Below are 18,620 nucleotides of genomic sequence, written 5' to 3' on the forward strand. Positions count from 1 at the left end.
TTGGCATCAACCCTCCTCGTCTATTGGCTTATTTCTGCCTATGAGTAACTATCAAACCACTGAGGCCTGACTGACATGATTAATGTGGGTTCTGCTAATTGTATGGCTTTTTAATGCAAGAAGCTGTAGCCTTGATTTTTCTCCCTTAATTTCCTCCTGTTTAACTGTGGGTCATAAAACAGTTTCAACTATATCGGTTGAGCATGAGAGCAAGTTTTCCAAGTCAAAAAGTGCCTGAGTCAGTCTGGGCATTTCACGTAGTGAAACAGACTGGGGGGGAGTCTTCGGCTTCCATTCCCAGCCCCGCTGGCTCCCTGGCGCTGGGTCTCATCTGTTACCATCACGAAGGGCATACGAAGCATCAGTAGTGGCCAAAGGCTTAATTAATCACGTTCTTCCAGACAGCCCAGCAGAGGTGGCCCTATTCAACCTCATTCTAGACTGACGGAGAGGGTGACTTCTGCCAGTCTAGTCTTCCCAGCATGCCTTTATTTAGTCTTTTGGGTAACGGCATCTGATTTTCTCTGGGGACCCTACCCGTCCTCCCGGTTCTCTGCTTCCATTCTCACTGGTTGGAGTAGAGTAGATCTCATACCCCTTGATCCAGGGCTGGGCTTGCACATTTAGAATCCCAGCGATTGGGTCAGAGTTGGGCACATGACCCAAGCTGGGCCAATCAGAGGTAATCCTGGGACTTCAGCAGAAACTACGGGGAAGGAGTTTGTCTTTCCACTTGGGGTTTCAGACCCGTAGAACTTTAAGCCTAGCGTCTCTGGGCTCTTTGTCACCAATAAAGGAGAGCCCAGCTGAGAATGAAAGGACAGAGACCAAGGCCTGCTGGCGTTGTTTGAATATGTGGATTCAGTCATGCCTGAAGATTAGCCCGGTCCTGCACTTTTCTATTAGATGAGCCAGTTTGAATATATTTTTGTCACTTGTAACCTAGAGTGCTGACCCAAACGATGCTGCTGCACATGACCCTCTCAGCCTCAGCATGCCACAGCTCCTTAGGAAAAATCAGAGGGAGACAGAAAGGAAGGCAGTCCAAAGAAAATAAAATGCAAAAATTTAAAAGCATATACACACATATTTAGAAATAGAATGTCCTCTCCTAGAAAAACTGTACTTGGGTCCACTGGACACGTCCCCTTGTGTTGTTAGACAGGGCTGACTGAAATAATTCTGTCACCTCTCACTGGCAGGAGAATGCGCTGTGCACTATGGGAGATCCTACAGTTCATTATTCAATGACGGGGCCTTCCTGTGCCAGGTGACAGGGATGTGTCAGGTGAACAACACAGCTGTGTTTGTTTCCCTGATGGAGATTATGACCTAATAGATTTTAGCACATCAAGAACCCAGGACCCAGTGAAGATAGAGGAAATCAGCAGATTTCAACCATGCAACCCCTTCCTGATGGGCAGGGGACAGGTCCTATGATTGCCACGGTGCGCAGATGATATCGTTATTGCAGAAGCCTTCTTGCTTTGATGTTCATTTTAGGTATGACGGCCCTCAGATCTTTTCGTTTCCACCCTTGAAAAGTTTCCTTGAAAAGGAAATGGAGGCAGCTCAACAGTAAGAAGGTTGCAAGCACTGAAAAATGCCACCCATTAACCCCATTACTCTAAAACAATTGGCTTTCTTTTGGGGCTGCTAAGATGGTTGTAGATTTATGGCACCTTTATTCCAGCGAGCTAAACACTTTATGTGGTTGGATGCATTTGATTTTCCCCAGCCTCTGCTGATTGTATCAGGGGCCAGAGTTATATTCCCCAATTCACAGAGAGGAAAAGCACCGCAGAGAAGGCTAGAGGACGTGCTTGAGTTGTCCCAATCAGGGGCTGAGACAGACAGCGACCCACTCTGATCCAGCGTGACCAACCCACACCTGGCCATGGTGCCCCCCTCGCCTCGCCATGCCCAGCTCCGGCCGAGGTCCTCGTCAATGTACGTGACTCGCGGTTTTGCCGTTTCCTCCCAGTTGTCACTTTCCTGCATCTGCTCTAGCGCACGCCGCTGCCAGAGCAACCTTGGTAACACACAGCGATGAGCACGTTACTCCCCTGACCAGAAACTTCACTGGTTCTTTTTGGCCTGCAAAGTCCAGGTTCCTTAGTGAGGCAGGCAAAGCCCGGCGTGACCTGGCCTGCACCCGCCATCGCACGTCTTTCTTTCCCTGACTCTCCCTTTCCACTCCCAGACCCGTTGCTCCAGCCCAACCATTCCCCAAACATGCCTTCCTTCCCACTCTTCCTCACCCTGGGACGTTTGCACCTCTGTATCCCCCCTCCCCCCAACATTTTCACTTTCTGAATCCCTTCCAGTTCGTCTAGGCCTCAAGTAAAGCTCTCTCTGAGCGCTTTCCTCGCTGGAAGTAAATTCTTCACACTCTCCTCATTATACTTCATTTACTCCTGCATTTTTCTTTTTCAGATTTTGTCTGAAATTTATTTACACGCCAGCCCGTCTCTCCTGATGGTATGTGACCTCATCAAGACAGGGAACCGCGGCTGGCTCTTCTCTGCGACCCCCATTGTGTCGGCTGCTTTGGAAGAGAACTAAGTAAACATTTGCTGAATGGATGAGGAGTGGGTGCAGCGTGAAAACGAGGCTGAACACCCCATGTTTTCTCTCACTGCGGAGACTTTGCAGGAGTTCTTCCCTTTCTGGGATGTGCTTCCATTCTCCCTGCCTCCTCCACCGTCCAGCCCACGGCAGGAAATACACTTTTGATTGCAGTCCTGTACACACATTACACAAAACAATACCAACCCTTGCTACTTGCAGTACATTTTGATCTGTTTTCTATTTTCTCCTGTTCTTTTCTCTGCTACGGTACTATAGTCCAGTCTATTATTTCATTTCAAAGGAAGCCGGTCCTGACATACTAATTTCCTTAATCTACTAACAGGTTACCAGAAGCACTGGCCTCTCTGGTGCCTACTCATCTTTCGGACCTTTGCTCACGTTCCTTCTTCAGGAAAGTCGTCTGAACTCCTGAGAGATTGAGCCCCTGAGGGAGTCTCACAGCCGTCTCTCTTCACAGCGCTTAAACCAGATTTTCGTGTGGTCTTTTTTCCCCACTAGATACCAAGCTTCACGAGTGCAAGGCTGCTTTGCTTTATTTTCATCGTATCCTCAGTGCTAAGCACAGTGCCTGGGGTACAGACGTGCACACCAAGGCTTTGTTAAATACATGGACTGGGTGTTTCTAAATTGGGGGTGAGGGGCTTCCATAATCAGATTGTGCTTTAATAGATCACTAGCATTTGCAGAAGGAGGTGGTAAAAGTGTACCAGCCAGGCCCCTGCTCAGACGCCGACGACAGCCCCTGCTGGACCCACTGCTTTCCAGGTGCCCCAGCCCCACTCCAGAGGTTAATTATACGTGGGCTGTCTTTGTTTTCTCCACTGATGTCAGTTTTAAGCCATTTAAGATGGGGAAGGGTTTCAAGTACGATTGCCTCTTTATTGATCAGCTTCATCCTGAAGCCTCAGTCGTTAATTAAGAGGAGTCCATTGCTTTCGTCTACTGACACTAGGCCCCCTGAGCTGGCCTGACCCACTGAGAGAGGAAAGGCCGGCTCCAGCGGACATCACTCAAGGGCCGCGGCCATGGCGCTGGGCCACCAGCTCTGCGCATGCGTGTTTTTGGACAGCAGCGTTGAGCCCACGGCTGAGTCTGGGCAGTGCGGCTGAGACCTGCCCCGATAGGAGATTCCACATTTGCAATTGTCATGAGGGCACAGTGCCTGCGGTGGTTCAAACTGTCTGTCTAATCTGGTTGCTAAAACCGCCAAAATAACGACTAAAACAATTGTTAGAAATATTTGGTGCACAATGAAATTACATCAAGCACTTGACCACAGGCCTCTGTGAGAGCTGCAAAACCGAAATCAAAACGGACAGTCCGTCGGACGCGAAGATATGTATTAGTGGGTGTCTCATCAGCAGTCGTCTGCTTCTCCTGGGGTCGCGCTGGGGAGAGCAGCAACACTTTGCCAACATCCCTGCCACTGCCCTTTCTTCTTCCTGAGATACGCCCTTCGTCCCTTCTAGGTTGACTATGGACTGAACGATTCCTTCTTAAACTAGTTTGCACGTTCCTCCCAAGAGAAAGCTGATTTCATTATGTGCTGCCCGTATTTCTAACCTGCGAAGTCCATTTATATTGTCGCGGCCTCGCCTGACATGTGGCCTACTTTTCAGTTCAGTGTTGTCATGACTTCAGGGTGGCCACAGAACAAGCCCAGAGCGCACTTCCTTCCATTAGGGGAAAAGATGGGGAGAAGAGGAAAAGCCAATAAGAAAAATCACCATGTGTTTCCCTGCGGAACAGGAACGAGCTGTGGTTTTGCACACAACTTGCAGTAAAGAACCAGTCACACAGACATGAACGATAGCAAACAACACGGTCTGAGCACTTCATAAATACGAAGCGTTTCAATCCTCACAACCACCCTCTGAAATAGCTATTGTCTTCTCCCTTTTGGCGGAGGAAACTGAGGCACAGAGAGGTTAAGTAACGCGCCCAAGGTAAGTTACCAGTAACGCACTCAAGATAAGTTACAGTCACACAACCAGTAAGTGGCACAGAACGGGTCCTGGGATGCTAACCCATAAATTACACAGATCTTAAGTTTTAGTAGCTTCCAAACATTCAGTTTTTAAGCTCAGGCGTCAGACACATGACTAACTTTATATCTGCTTGGACAACCCATCCAATAGCATTTCCCCTACAATTCCAGCGACTCACTTGCTCCCAGGGCATTCTCCCACACTTGTCTTTATGCTCAGATGATCATGTATTATGTGTGTGTGTGTGTGTGTGTGTGTGTGTGTGTGTGTGGTCTATTCAGGTCCTCAGAGGACTGGATGCTGCCCGCCCACACTGGGGAGGGCCCTCTGCTAGCCAATTCAAATGCTCTGTTGAATTTACTCTGCTCACCAATTCAAATGCTAATGCACTCTGGACACACCTCCCAGACACACCCAGAAATAATGTTTTATCAGTTACCTGGGCATCAGCACAGCCAAGTTGACACAGAAAACTAACCACCACATATTCCTAGGAGTGTAATTGCTGGGTCATCTAGTAACTCTGTTTGTTTGTTTCAGGAGCTATCAGACTGTTTTCCAAAGGGACTGCATCGTTTTACATCAGTGGTGTCCAAGGGACCTGATTCTCTACTTTCTCCCCAGCATTTGCTACCATGTTTCCCCAAAAATAAGACCTAACTGGACCATCAGCTCTAATGCATCTTTTGGAGCAAAAATTAATATAAGACCCGGTCTTATAGTAGATTAAATTATATTTAAATAATGTCTTATATTAAAATAAGACCAGGTCTTGGGCCAGCCTGGTGGCTCAGGTGGTTGGAGCTCCGTGCTCCTAACTCCGAAGGCTGCCAGTTCGATTCCTACATGGGCCAGTGGACTCTCAACCACAAGGTTGCCAGTTCGATTTCCCACAAGGGTTGGTGTGCTGCGCCCCCTACAACTAGCAACGGCAACTGGACCTGGAGCTGAGCTGTGCCCTCCACAACTAAGATTGAAAGGACAACAACTTGGAAAAAATCCTGGAAAAATACACACTGTTCCCCAATAAAGTCCTGTTCCCCTTCCCCAATAAAATCTTTAAAAAAAATGAATAAGACCAGGTCTTAGGCTAATTTTTGCTCCAAAAGATGCATTAGAGCTGATGGTCCGGCTAGGTCTTATTTTCGGGGAAACACGGTATTATCTGTCATTAATCACACCGGTCCTTGGGGGGTAGGATGGTTCTCATTGTGATTTCCATTTCCTTGATGACTAATGCTGCTGAACTTCTCTTGTACTTATTTGTATACCTTCTTTGGAGAAATGTCTATTCATATCCGTTGTCCATTTTTTAATTGGGCTATTATTTGTCTATTCATTATTGAGTTGTAAGAGTTCTTTATAAATTCTAAGTACAAGTCCCTGGTTAGACATATGATTTACAAATATTTTCTCCCATTCTGTGTGTTGTCTTTTCACTTTTTTTGGTGATATCCTTTGAAGCACAAAGGTCTTTAATGTTGATGAATTTTTGATGCAATTTATCTATTTTATTCTTTTGTCACATGTGCTTTTGGTGTCATATTTAAGAAGGCTTGCTTGACCAAGACCACAAAGATTTACTCCTGTATCATCTGCTAAGAGTTTTTCAGTTTTCACTCCAATGTTTAGGTCTATAGTCTATTTTGAATTCATTTTCTATAGTGTGAGGTAGGGATCCAACTTCATTCTTTTGCATGTGACAATCCAGTGGTCCCACAACACTTGTTGAAAAGACCATTCTTTTCCCATTGAATTGTCTTGGTGTCCTTGTCAAAAATCAATTGACTGTAAATTGGAGGCTTTATTTCTGAATTCTCAATTCTATTCCATTGATCTATGTGTCAGTACAACAGTATCCTTAGAAGAACTTTTGAAATGTGGGTGTGTGACTCCTCCAACTTTGTTCTTCTTTGTCAAGATGGTTTGGCTATTCTGAGTCCCCTGAATTTCCAAATTTGGGTCCCTTAATCCAAAGGATTAAGATAATCCTAAAATAATTTTTACAAAGAAGGCAGCTGGGATTTTTATAGGGATTGCACTGAGCAGGGGTGAGTCTGACTGGGTCCCTAGTTATTCTCAGCCTGCCGTGTACAGTAAGATACTGTAAGATGGGTGGAGGCAGGGGGTCTCTGACCTCTTGCGTAACCTTGAGTAGAATTTAGCTTCTGTAACAGAGCTTGGGGTGAGGGGAGGGGACAGTGAGAGTGAGAAATGCTGGAAGCCTACCCTTCCTGGGTAGATACTGTACTTTTGTCTGGGAACCTGAGGAAGAGGGAACCCCATTATCTTGACTACACTTGCCTGGAGTGGAACTTCCAGAATAACAGGGGGGCAAGGGGAGGGAAGGTGCAGGCTGCCACTCAAGGGGCTCAGATTCTTGCTTTTCTTACTGAAATTAGTAGGTTTTTTTAAAAAATAAATGCTTCTTCATTTGCCATATGCGCTTAGGACAATCACCAGACTTTAAATGATTGCTATATGTTTTTTTAAATTTTAGTTATGCTTGTTTTGCTAGGTCACAGGGTCTGCTTAGCCCCTGATGCCACCTCTCCAGAAATTGCCCCCCCCTTTTTTTTCACTTCGATAGAAGTTTCCAGATTGCTTTCGTTAAAGGCTGCAATAGTTTGTCTCCTCCATTGGCAGATTAGGATAGTCTTTTCTCTGTATCTCTTCCAGTAGTAGCTATAATCCATATTTTTATTTTTCACCACTCTGATAGGTATAATTTCTCATTGCCACTTTATATTTCTTTACTACTAGTGAGCTTGAGCATTTGGTTATAAACTTCTTGGCCATTTGTGTTTGCTGTTTTGTGTGTGGCCTTTTCATGACTCTTGCCCATTTTTTAATTGGTTTGTCAGACTTCTTCCTGTCAACTGATAAGAGCTCTTCACATTATATGGATATCAATTCCATTTGTTCACTGAACTGCAAATTTCCCCTCGGATTTGTTGTGCAGCCATTATAAGTTGAATTGTGTCCCTCCATACATGATATGTTAGACTCCTAACTCCAGTACCTCAGAATATGCATGGCCTTGTTGGAGAGAATATCTTTAATCAAATTAAAATCAGGTCACTGGGGTGAGCCCCAATCCAACACAACACAGACACACATAGAGGGAAGACCATGTGAAGACACAGGAAGATGAGCCTATGAGACAAGGAGACGGGCCTGGAACACATCCTTCCCTCAGGTCCTCTAGAAGGAGCCAGCCCTGCCAACACCATGATTTCAGACTCTGGCCTGCAGGAGTGTACCCGGTTGGTGGTACTTTGTTAGGGCGGTCCCAGCACTCTCATACGGCACCTACTGATGCTGCTTATAGCATCCTTTCCCCTTCTCTAGGCCATTTCCACATATTTCCACTGTGCCAATCATAGCATCACTCTTTTGCTCAAAACCTCCATTGACTCCCATCTCTGCCAGAGTAAAAGTCAGACTCTGGCCTAAAGGGCTTAGGTGGTCTGGCTCCCTGCGGCCCTTGTTCCATCTCCTTCCACCAACCCCTCTCAGCACTGCCGTCACACTGCCCTCTTGCCATTGCTTAGCCACATATCAGATAATCCTGGAAAAAGTTGGTGTGACAGGCAACCCCCAGACCTCAGGGGCTTATCAAACATGTCTGTTTCTTACTTGTGGGTTGAACAATGTCTCCTGAGCCCTCAGCTCTTGCCGTGATCCCTGCTTACGACCCCACCCTGCAGTTCTCTACCGCTGGCTCCCTGTGCTTGCTGCTGTTCCGCCCCTCGTGAGGAAGCTTGCACTGTTCTGTCAGCAGACACTCCACAGTGCCCTAAGCTGCACTTGCACCTGCTGTCCATTGATCCCAGAAGCCCCTGGCACTGGGAGAGGCAGAGAGACTGAAGCTGCGTGAAGGGAGGGGAGGGGTTCAGGCTGACAGCGGCAGGGACTCTGTCTCAGTTCTGCCACTTCAGTGCTAATTGCTGATTAATTTCCTGCCTCCTGAAGCAGGGTGTCCTCTTAGGCCTGGGTCTGAATTTTGTTTGTTTCTGTACACCCAACACTTGGCACCATACATGGGGCATAATGGACTTCCGTCAGCAATGATTTGGAATGAATACAAATGGGAAACTGCAACGAATGGCTGGATCAGGCCTCAGGAAATGCATCTAAACTCTTAGGATGCACACAAGGCCTCTGACCCTGTTCATTTAGACAAAGTCAGTTTTATTGGAGTGACACAGTGAGCCCAAGAATTGAGAAAAGTCTAGAGATCTAGGCTTAGAAGTGGGCAGGAGTCAAGGCCCCCCTTCAGGGCCAGGAAACTAGGGGTCAGGACTGGCCAAGCAGCAGGGGCATTACAGTCGGGGTCACATTAATAGGCGAATGTCCTCCAGTCATTTCATTTAATGTCTTTCCAGTCCACACTCAAGGTCCTGGGAGAGGCCCTGGTCCCTGTACCACTGGAGGACAGCCGTGGCAGGAAGGACCGCATCCACCGGCTTCCAAAGTGGGAGCGGGCATGTGGAATTTCCATCCTGCCAAGGCTAGCCACAGAAGGGACAGCGGTCCTCTGAGGGGACAGGAGTGTGTTGGGAGGGGGGAAGTAGTGCTGGGTGACCACAAAACAGCATGTGTTCCCAGCAAGAGCCTATTTTGGGAGATGGGTTTCTGCTTTCCGAGTGCTACAGTGTTCTTTCTTGGACCCCCACCCCTCTCCCTGCTGCTGGAAACCTGACAGCTCTGCCAAGGCTGGAGCAGGGAGGAGACGGGTAGGGGCCAATGCGGCCGCTGCCAGACCCCCGTCTTCCACCCGCTCCTTCCAGTCCCTCTGCTCTGAAGTGGGACCTGTCTCCTTGGGAGGCAGGGGAGTTCCCAGGACTGGATCTTTGGAGAGGCACATGGGCGCCTGAGGCCCTGCCGCCAACCCCAGCTCTTCCTCTTCTCTCATAAACACAGTGTAGGAGATGACATTTAGCTTCTTAGATGAAACAGGCTTTTGTGGGTTGGCTTGAGATCCTAGTCCCTGTTAACTAGTTTCCAAGCAACCTTCCTTTCTCCTTTTTTCTACAAATTTTATTAAACGTCATTCAGTGGAACCACAATAACCCCTTTCTTCATGGAACTTACAGTCTAGTGGGGGGGGGGAACAGATATGAAACAAACAACCACATGACTGAGTATGAATTTGCAAATCGGTTCAGTACTATACATAAAAGTAGAGAGTGTCATGACAGGGACCCGATTCAGATGCAGAGATAGGAAAAGGCATGTAAGCGAAACACCTCAATGATCGGTAGGTAGAGCCCAGGCAAAGAGTCTTGTTCTCAGATTCGCATCTCGTGGTGAAAAGTTCAATGGTCTCTTATAGCTCCCCACCATAGGTGAGATTTGCGGGGCAGGGGAAGGGGGGAATTTTGTTGTCGCTGTTGTCATAATGATTCAGGGGATACTTCCAGACATTTGTGCGTAGAAGCAGAGACACTAAATGCTAAAAACAGTTCTGCATAACAAAGGCCTGTCCTGCTCAAAATGCCAATAGCACTTTTACCTGAGAAGCTGTGCGGGCTGAAGTCAGTCTCCCGGCAGCCAACTCATCAATCTGGAGAGCCGTTCCTTAGCAACCATTGCTCTGAAAGTCCTGGGGTGGCATAGCTTGAATCCTCTGTCCACCTCTGGACCCAGCACGGGGGCTGGGGATGGAACTGTGAGGCAGACCGGGGCAGGTGAATTTGCTAAGGACAACAGGGGTACTGTTGGCAGAAGAAGGGGAGCTGCTGCTGGGCAAAGTAGCCGATGACCTCTGCATGGTGGGGCACGGCAGTGGTGCAAGAGGAAGCTGCACGGGGAGGCTGAGGCCAGATCATTCAGGGTCTCGTCAGATTTTACACTACGGCGCCCTGGGAAACCGCTGACAGGCGTTAGGCAGGGGAAGAAGGCGACAAAATCTGTGCCAAACCCCAGAACGTGTACATTTAGGTCTTGTGGGCATCTTGCTAGACTTCGGTCCATGGAAGAAATCCTGTATCTCCTGGCCTCTCTCACCTTCTCCTTGATTTAAAAGATTAAATTCTTTGTGATGTGTGGATTCCATTGTATCCTCCCTAGAGGTAAAGGACAAAGGGAGAATTGTGCTCTGGGAAAGCATTATTCTTCCACTGGCCTCTGTCAAGTATGCTCTGATGAACTGCATTGCATTTCAGAATTTGCCTTCTGCTCTGGAGACAAGAATTGAAACTGAGCAAGTGTTCTCCTCCCAGGAAGTCATTGGTCTAATCCAATTAACTACCTAGTGGAAAACCTCTCTCCATCCCAGCGATGTTTATGCTGTTATGGTCAAGTCCAGGCCATTGCCAACATATCTTTGCAAATTTCATTAGCGGTGGCTATTTCCGTTTTCTCCTAGGTCATTAATGAGTCTTTTAAATGAGGCCGGTTCCGGCACCAACCTCCGACATGCCCCAGTGGGCCTTTTGATTCCAACCAGACATAGTTCCCATTATTCCTGATTACGTAGTATTTTCACTCTGCCAGCATTCCATTTACATGAGCGCATTCAAAAACAGGCCAATTTAATTTGGAGCACAACCTTTATGGAAATTGTTGTCACGTGCATCACTGATGGTCATATACTGCTGCTACTTTCCTGTCACCTGCTCATCCCATCTCTTTTATCTTCCTCCTATGGCTATTCTCCCAATAGAGGTGTTTTTTTTTTAAATTGCAGTAAAATACACAAAACAAAATTTACCCTCTTAAACATTTTTAAAGGTATAGTTCAGTAGTGTCAAGCATATTCATACTGATGTACAACCAACCCCCAGAACATTTTTCTTGCAAAACTGAAACAGCATCCATCAAACAACTCCCGTTTCCCCCTCCCCCATCCCCTAGCAACCACCATCTACTTTCTGTTTCTATGAATCTGATCACTCTAAGTACTACCTCAAATAAGTGAAAACATACAGTACTTGTCTTTTGTAATGATCTTATCTCATTTGGCATCATTTCCTCGATGCTCATCCATGTTGCAGCACGTGTGAGAATTTCCTGCCTTTTAAGGCTGAATCGTATCCCATTGTGTGTGCATGTGGCACCGCATTTTGCTTATCTACTCACCTGTCGATGGACACTTTGGTTGGTTCCACCTTTGGCTGCTACGAACACAAGCGGACAAATGTCTCTGAGACCCCACTTTCAATTCCTTTGGACATATACCCAGAAGCGGGATTGCTGGATCATATGGTAGGTCTAGGTTTAATTTTTTGAGGCACCAACGTACTGTTTTCCATAGTGGATGCACCATTTTGTATTCCTACCAGCAGGGCACAAAAATTCCAATTTCTCCACATTCTCACCAACACTTGGTATTTTCTTTTCTTTTTCTTTTCGTTTTTTTTTTTTTTTTTTTGACAATAGCCATCCTACTGGGTGTGAAGTGGTATCTCAGGGTGGCTTAGATTGGTATTTCCCCAGTGATTAGTGAAGTTGGGAATCTTTCATATGCTTATTGGCCATTTGTATGTCTTCTTTGGAGAAATGTCTATTTAAGGTCTTTGCTCATTTCTTAATCAGGTTATTTTTGTTGTTAAGCTGTAGTTCTTTGTAAATTCTAAATATCAATCCCTTATCATATATACGATTTGCGAATATTTTCTCCTATTCAATATGTTGTCTTTTCACTCTGTTGATTGTGTCCTTTAATACACAGGATGCGAGTTTTTAATTTTGATGTCGTCTCCTAACAAAACTTGTAATTTTAGAAATGATCATATTTCCTTTCATTTTTTAATTAGTTGTTTTGTTCTTTTCTTTTTTTTCACATTTCCTTTTAAAACTGCCATTCTCGTGTGCTTGCCAGTCTTTTTCCTCTGTCATCCCAGTCTGATTCTTCACCTTTATTAGGGAGAGCATTTCTGAATCATAACTGTTGGCATCAATTTCCACAATATGAAAGCAATCCTAGTAATAGCTTAAAATAGGAAAAATAAGAACGTGGCATGGGTGGTTTGTTAGGTCATTTGGAAAAATGAAGAAGTGGAAGGGTTGGTGAAGCAACTGATAATGATCACGCAGATCTCTGCAGCCGTGATCTCTTTCTTCCCATGGCCGTAGTAAGAGAAATCGCTAGTCCCACTTTACAGGTGAGAAAACTGAGAATAAAGTGAGGTGTCTGGCTCAGCTTCATACAGTTGGTATGCACACGAACACCATAAACATTTTTCTGTTCTGTGCCAGAGCGCCAGGGAGCGCTTTGCAAATTCTTCTCAAAATAAGTGGGTTGCTGTTATCTCATTCCTCTCATTTCACCCTGCCCTGCGTCGCAAAGTTGATAATAACTGACCTGTCACATGCATGCACTGTGGTGGTATGAACTCCACGTGGATTCGTTCAGTAACGCACACCTCACTGGGCAAGGCGGCCTGAAGCTCAGAGATGCTGAAGTATTTGGTCCAACATCACTCTTCTAGGAAGAGGCAGAGCAAGGATTCGGACCCAAGCCAGTCTGATTGCAGAGCTGCCTCACTTCAAGTTTAGATCACGAAAGAGAACCAACATAAGTCAAATCTCTTGGGACAAGCCACACTTTGCCCAAATGGTCATTATTATAAAAGTGATCCAAAAGACCCTCCAATTGAGTCACTTACTTTGCTTAGACTTTAAGCCCCCTTTCGCTTGATGTTTGTATAGAAGAGAGATGGAGTCTCAAATCTCCACTATTCAATGAACTAGCTGTGTGACTTTAAGCAACTCATGAACTTCTCTCGGCCTCAACTTCTTTATCTGGAAACTACCCACTATATTACCTACCTCATGTGATTGACTTGAGTAGTAAATGAAATAACATATGCACAGGTGCTTAGCAGACAGCCTGGAACACAGTAAACACTCAGGAAATGCCAGCTAGTATTACTAGTTTTATAAATAAGTTTGATACCTATGTACAATAATGGCTGTATAGCCTTATCCTAGTTCTCCATATTTTTTTCCTTGCAAACATAGTACGTAAGAAGAGACCCATAGTGGAATTTTTGCTGGAAAAGTCAACTACAGACAGTTTCTGTATCAGTTGGGACTTAATATATCTGCAAATTATAGCTAAACCTAAGCAACATTGCATTAGACACACAGGGCTTGTTTTCTCACATAAAAGAAGTCCAGTGACAGGCAAAGCTAAACGGGTATGGCCCCATCATGAAGTCATTCGGACCCAGGCTCTGTCTATCTCTTCTGCCACCATCTCTGGAGCATAGCCTCCAACTTCAAAGGAACCTAATTGTCTAATATGGCTGCTGGAGCTCCAGCCATCATGCCCCTATTCCAGACCACAAGAAGGAGGAAAAACAGAAGGCTAGAAAAGGTACAACTCCCAGTTTTAAGGAGTTTCTTGGGAATCTCACATAGCACTTCCATTACATATCACCGGCCAGACTTTAATCACACTACTGGCTTTACCCAGCAGCAACACAGGCTGGAAATGTCCTCTTTTAGTTGGTTTATTCTCACCCTAATTAGAATTCTGTTACTAAGAAAGAAGGGAAAAGGGATACTGGATGGCAATTTGCCGTCTCTGCCTCAGAGGCAAAAATTGGTGCTGCCTGATGTTTTTGAGCAGCTGTGTTGTTGAGATTCCAGGGTTTCTCTCCTGGAGAGGGCCTGGGGACAGGACAGACTCACATTTTCCTAAAAGGAGTCCACTGCCTACAGTGACTCTGCAAACCACACTGGAGAGGAAGCAAAATGCCGGTCTACTCCAAAGCAGAGCAGAGGCAGGACACTGCCTAACAGAGGAGGGGACATCCTCAGACATATGAGAAACAGAGGAGCATGACGTAACATAAAGCTACCTGTGGACATGTCCCTGGAGGCAAGCAGAGAGGCGGTCGCCTTGATTGGCTGCCCAGAGCATGGAGGCCAGGCAGGGATCCCCACGTTTGATGTTGGATCAGAAGTCAAGTTTTGATCCCATTAGGTTTAACCGCCAGTGTGCAGAACCCACTGACTGCTTTGATCAATGACCTCACTGACCTTGCCAACCTTATTTCGAGCAAGGAAAAGCCTTGGCTTTTCTGAGGGAGTTCCACATTCACGTGTTTGGTTCCAGCGACCCCAAAGCACAGCAATGCTTGTCAAGTCACGTGTCCTCATTGCTGGCCCTCGACGCTCTGCCGAAGGATTGATTCACTCTTGCTCACATGTTCCCAGGGCCCAGCACATCAGCAGATATTTGAGAAATGCTCGTTGACAGCAGTTGCTACTAATCATGTCACGCAGTTGAGGCTCAAAACACAGTGGCCCTCACGCTAAGACTGTCTCCGGAATGCGTGTGGTGAGACCGCCTTGGACCGAGGCCACGTGCTTTCTCCAGGCTATTCCTTGCAGGGTTCCGATACGGAACCTCCAGAGGCTGAAGTTCATTCCAGGCTGGGCCCGCAGAGGACTCAGGAGAGGGCACCGTGCTGTGAGCAGCAGCTCCATAAAGCGCTGGTCGTTGCCCTGGGGCTGGGCCCGCCTGTCCCCTCAGCCCCGCAGCAGCGGCCTGAGGGATCCCAGGCCTTGAGCCTCCTGTCCCCTGCCTTGGGGTGCCCCTTCTCCCTCAATTCAGAGCTGAAAGAAGCCACTGTTGGGGGGTCCACCCTATGAAAATTCCTTTTCGTAGCCCCTTCTCAGTAAGGGCTGCTTCCTGGAGGTTCTGTGGAGGTTCCTTTCCACAAGTCGCCAGAGCTCTCTGCTCTCTCTGTCACCATCTGACCTTCCCCTCCTGTCACCAGTCCCCAGAGAGGAAGGGAGCCCGGGGAAGGCTCTTCTTGCCTGACCTCAGGGAGAAGGTGTCCCTGGCGGCCCCCCGGAGGGACTTTCAAGTACGAGTAGATTTTCTCAGTGACTCAGAGAAGACAGGCAGGCTGTAGGGCGCTCTGCCAGGATGGGGGGGTCCCTGGGGACGCCTCCTCACCACCGATGGCGAATGTGCTTTAGAAGCCCTGAGTTTACAAGTCGAGGGTTGCCTGTGTGCCTGGAACACTGTGTTGTTAGGACGATCAGACATTAAAATGGGAGTCAGGAGAACGGATAAAGAAGAGGTGGCACATGTGTACAGTGGAATATTACTCAGCTATAAAAAAGAATGGATTGAGGTTACACAGGGCTGAGGCCACTCCCCAAAGGACAGAAGGGATTCGGGAGGGTGAACTAGACCGCGGAGGAGGCAGAAGTTCTGTGAGGGCGTCTGGGGAAGATGGAGATTCGGGTCCTCCTGGTGCCGGAGAAGAGATGGGTAAAAAGGAGTTTCTGATGCACAGCGGCCCCCCCTTATCGCGGCGGGTGCCTGACCCCCGGGCAGCGCCGACCCCCGTAGGTACCACGTTCCCTCCTCACTTACGACAAAGGGCCATTTATCAGAGACGCACAACAATCGCTAATAATGAACCAGAACGGCCGTAACAGACGTCAGGTGAGCGAGGGCTCCCTCCAGGCACCTCACTGTCCTGCACTCACCCTTCCGACGACGCTGAGGTCACACGAGGCCGACGTGACGAGACGAGACGCAGGGAGGGAGGTGACGTGGGCCGGTGACACGGCGTCAGGCTGCTCGCACCTGCTGACCACGTGACACGCACTTTCCGGCTTCTCTTCGGAGCCTCCGACCTGCCAGCGTCACGACCCTGGCGCTTTGGGGCCGTTTACGAAGGACGGTCAGGCGCCGTGGCCACCAGCCCCGCGCCCGGGACAGCGGCGCTGACCCCCAAGGGCTGTTGAAGTAGCTCCCGGGGCGTCCGGGGGCGGGGACGCCGGGCAGGGGGCGGGGCCACGACCAGGTGGGCGGAGCGAAGGCGCGGGGTTTCCTCCCGCCACTCAGCGCGGGGCGACTTAAAACTTGTGAATTATTCTTGGAATTGTCCATTTATTATTTTCCAACCTCAGTGACCGTGGGTAACTGAGACCGTGGGGAGAGAAACCACTGATAAGTGGGGACTGCTCTGCTTTACAATGTAATTGTTCTGTTTGCGTATCTTCCAAGACTTCACTAAAGACCTATGTAGGTTTTCAGGGTTGGGTGTGGACGTTTATCTTGGATGTGACACCGGGCTGCGACCTGGCCTACAGGCGGCCCGGTTGTATTCAGGTTACGGATTAAGCATAGTGCCCTTGCAGGACCGCTGTGAGGATTTGACATGTCCTGCTTGAAATGTCGGTGAAGCATGGGGGACGCAGTCAATAATATCGTAATAACTGTGTATGGTGCCACATGGGGAGATCACTTCGTAAGCTGTTTAACTGTCTAATCACCATATTGTACACCTGAAACTAACATAAGCGCGTATGCTGGCTATAATTGAAAAATAAAAAACAATAAAATCAAGTGTCTATCCGATAGTAAACTATAGTTGAAAACCATGGTAACCACTGTTGGCTTAGCAGCGATTACTGAGTGGCTACTAGGTACCATATGCTGTGCTAGGCACCGGGGATACAGAGGTGAGCAAGGAGCTCACAGTCAGTGAGCTATGACCAGAAGTGTGTGCTCTAGAAAGTCTTCTGTACGAGCCGGGCATTGTCAGGCCCTGGCTACATAAGCTGCGGAGAAAGTCTATGAGGATGAGAACCACATATTCAAGACTCTGGCCAGATTTGCGAGGTGGAAAGGGCCTGAAGGGCATCGATTTCATTTCCCACCATTTACTGATGGGGAACCAAGTCCTGCCAGGAAGGAGTTTGGACTGCTGGTAAATTGTCACTATCTCATTAAGTGCTTAAGGTGTGGTTATTACTTATAGGGCATCCTAGAAATGATTACAAACAACCCTTCTTAATAGATGATACGTAGATGGATGGATGCATGGATGGACAGATAGATGATAGAACAGATGGATAGATAGCAGGAAGCATAAAATGTCTATGCTGAAATTTACCCAAGGATCATCTGATTTTTGCTGATTTTGCTAAGAAGGAAACCAGGAATGTGTTTCATTTTGTTCACTACTGAGTCCTAGCCTCCAGGGGACTGCAGGATTCAGGATAGGGGATTAGGAAATGATAGGACAGCAGTCTTGAACTCCCCCGACACCAGGAACAGTGTTAACAAATGGCTGCTCAAATATATTCCCTTTCCTTTCTTGGCTGACTGGTTTTATTTGGCCAAATAGCTACAAGTCAACTGGAATAAAGTGAAAATGTATAGACATAGCATATGTCTATACAGAGACAAAAATGTAAGTATGAGTTAGGATGCAAAGTGGCCTAATGCAAAACGATGGCTTACACCACAAAGATATGTGATTATCCGAGTAGCAGGAAGCCTGGAGATAGAGTCTAGGTCTGACGTGTTGGCTCAATCTGTCAATAGACGTCCAGGTGTTTAAAAATCTCTGCTCTGCCATCCTCAGCATGCTGGCTCTTTGTTCATAGGGGGCCAAGCCTAAAATGCTTCTCAACTCCAAGTTCACTCTTGCATTTGAAAAAGGAAAAATGCAGAGGATTGTGTCACTATGTCTGTTTATTGTGGAGCAAAACCTCCCCAGATACCGGCAGCAGAATTTTGCCAGTTCTCATGACTAGATCTGTGTCACATGTCTACCAATGCCCAGCAAAGAGAAATGAGATGGCCCTGTGTGGCTCAGACCACTCGGAATTTACCTCCTAGGTTGGACGGCGGGTCCCTCTTTGAGGTGTTACTTCTCAGACAATGTGAAATCCTATAAACTGAAGATAAGTCTCAGAGTAGCTACTGGGAGGGGGAAATGGTATCTGCTGCAGCATCGCTGAGACACAGATCCTGGAATTCCTTTGGAGTAATATATCATCAGACTATTTTCTAGGTCAGTTAGTGGCTAAGCGTCTGGGCTTTGGAGGCAGACACCAGCACATAGGGGCTAGCTGTTACTCAGTTTTCTCATCTGTAAATTGGGGACAGTAATAGCACCTACTGCATAGTTTTGGGGGAAATTATTATTATTTTTTCAAATAGTGAGTTGGTAACATTGTATAATTAGTAAGTACTTGAAACAGTATCAAGGACATAGTAAGCCCTCAGTGTTAGCTGCTTTTATTATTGGGAACCACTGGTGCTGGAAA

At 47.2% G+C, this 18,620-nt stretch overlaps 2 long non-coding RNA genes across 3 annotated transcripts in view; both read right to left on the minus strand.

Annotated features, from left to right (window-relative positions):
* LOC141569343 (uncharacterized) overlaps positions 1–18,620 on the minus strand; it is a 117,477-nt gene that overhangs the window by 21,512 nt on the left and 77,345 nt on the right. The window lies entirely within an intron of this gene.
* LOC109455648 (uncharacterized) overlaps positions 1–18,620 on the minus strand; it is a 50,232-nt gene that overhangs the window by 3,612 nt on the left and 28,000 nt on the right. Inside the window, exon 5 of one of the 2 annotated variants that reach the window (XR_012492879.1) lies at positions 15,761–16,216. The exons of the other annotated variant lie outside the window; for it this stretch is intronic. This is a non-coding gene — a long non-coding RNA (uncharacterized LOC109455648). Of the gene's footprint in view, positions 1–15,760; positions 16,217–18,620 lie in introns of those variants that run through there. 2 annotated transcript variants of the gene reach the window in all.

This window comes from Rhinolophus sinicus, linkage group LG17, assembly GCF_036562045.2.
Source record: "Rhinolophus sinicus isolate RSC01 linkage group LG17, ASM3656204v1, whole genome shotgun sequence".
Classification (NCBI taxonomy): Eukaryota; Metazoa; Chordata; class Mammalia; order Chiroptera; family Rhinolophidae; genus Rhinolophus; species Rhinolophus sinicus.